Raw genomic sequence first — 2029 nt, 5'->3', positions numbered from 1 at the left:
TTATTTTTATTAAATTTTTATAATTTTTAGAAATTTTTTTTTCATAAAATATTTTTCTTTTTTTTCATTATTTCTGTATATAAGCGTTACTTACTTAAGTAATAAGTGAATGGACTAAGAATTGTTTTTAAAATAATCGTTGCGAACATCACAGTACAAATCATATATAAGAAAATAATTTTCTTTCATACTTTTTACAGAAAGAAAATGATAAAATGCTATCACTTCCACATCATCTTGGTAGATAGTATGTATTTTTTTTATAGGTTTCCTTATTAGGTTTACTCTACTCCGATTTACTATATAATATGAAACCCTGAAGGCCCGGGGATAATTGAAGAACGATGACATTATCGATAATTAATAAAAATTTATGATTATTAACATAAATATTTCGATAATTTTTTATTAAATTCGTGATTTTTTATTATATAACTGCTTAAATAAGTACGCATATTTTTAATGCTATAATATCCTACATATTGCCGAAAAATTAAAATTTTTTCTGTGGAGTTATCATTTCTATTGGTAATCAAATTCGGATGAACATTAAAATCATAGTTTTAAATATAAATCGAGTATTATCAAGTTTTAAACATATATACATATCTACGAAGCTAATAAATCATGAAATTATTATTAGTTTATCAGTTTCTTATTCTTCATCATTTAAATTAAATAGTTACGCGTACTTCCGCAGGCACCGATTGTCTTTAACAGCACAGAGATCTGGTCGGTGTCGGTGTGTCATCAATGATGATGACATCGATTGTAGAGAAAAAAATGTAATTTGTGCCACTGCAGCAATGTATGTATAAGATATTAACATTATAAGTACGCATACTCATTTATGCAACACTTATATAATAAAAAAGTTATGAATGTAATAATGTATTATTACCTTGACGCAAAAATTTCTATGCCAAAATACGCCAAGAACTATTCCTAAATACGGTTTGGAACACACACACGGAAGTAGTTCGGTGTAGAATTTTACTTCTATGCCAAAGTAAGCCGATTCATGGTTTTGTACGCCAAACAATGCCAATCAAAACCAAATTATACGGCAAACTTCACCAGAAAATACGCCTAATTATGCCCGAAAATACGCTTAACTACGCTAAAAACTATGTCTAAGTACGCGAATGAACCATGAAGTAATTTTTCTACTCTCATGCCAAAGATTTAAACCTTTTATGTGGTTTTTGTTTCTTGTTTCTTGCCTTTTGTTATTTTTTACATCTTATCTTTTTGCTTCTTATCCGGTTTTATATTTTATATCGCTCGAGATAAAAGTTAATGAACTTCGAAAAAAACAAGAAATACAATTGTTGATAAAACGTAAAGGAGAAAAAAGCAAAAAAGATAAAAATATAAAAAACAAAGAACACATTGTAGAATAGGCTTTACGCCTTCCTACGCGAAACTATAATCTAAGCATAATTTCGGATACACTATACTATTTAAAATAACATGATAATATCTCGAACTCATTTGGCATGAATTCAAGATGCCATCATGTTGCTATCATGGTGGAATTAGAATCACAGTATATACAGTAGCGCAACTTGCTGTCGGCATCTTTGACGTCAAAATTATATCTATTTCGTTTTAAGTACAATAAATGTATATTATATGTATATTATAGTAGAACTATAAAAGAACAGTTCTTGGGATCGATTGTGTATATTTTGAAATAACATAAAAATGAGTGAATTTACCAAGTATTGATCAATGAAATTATAATTATTGTAGTGAATTTGCTCACTTTTGTAATTTTCATTTCTCAAGATACATCTATCTAATCGATCTATATAAATAAGTAGCTGATAATTAAAATAAAATATTATATAGCAATAAAAAATATAAAATTCTGGAAATAATAAAATACATATGGAAAATTATAAGTACTGATTAATAAGAAGGAAATATATATCATAGAAAACAATACTAATAATGTATGAGATATGAAAAAATGTTAATAGTATATAGGATAAACATATGTATTTAAATGTTATTTGAACAAATA

This window comes from Atta colombica, unplaced genomic scaffold (assembly GCF_001594045.1).
Source record: "Atta colombica isolate Treedump-2 unplaced genomic scaffold, Acol1.0 scaffold43, whole genome shotgun sequence".
In the NCBI taxonomy this organism is placed as follows: domain Eukaryota; kingdom Metazoa; phylum Arthropoda; class Insecta; order Hymenoptera; family Formicidae; genus Atta; species Atta colombica.
This window is presented reverse-complemented; position numbering follows the sequence as displayed.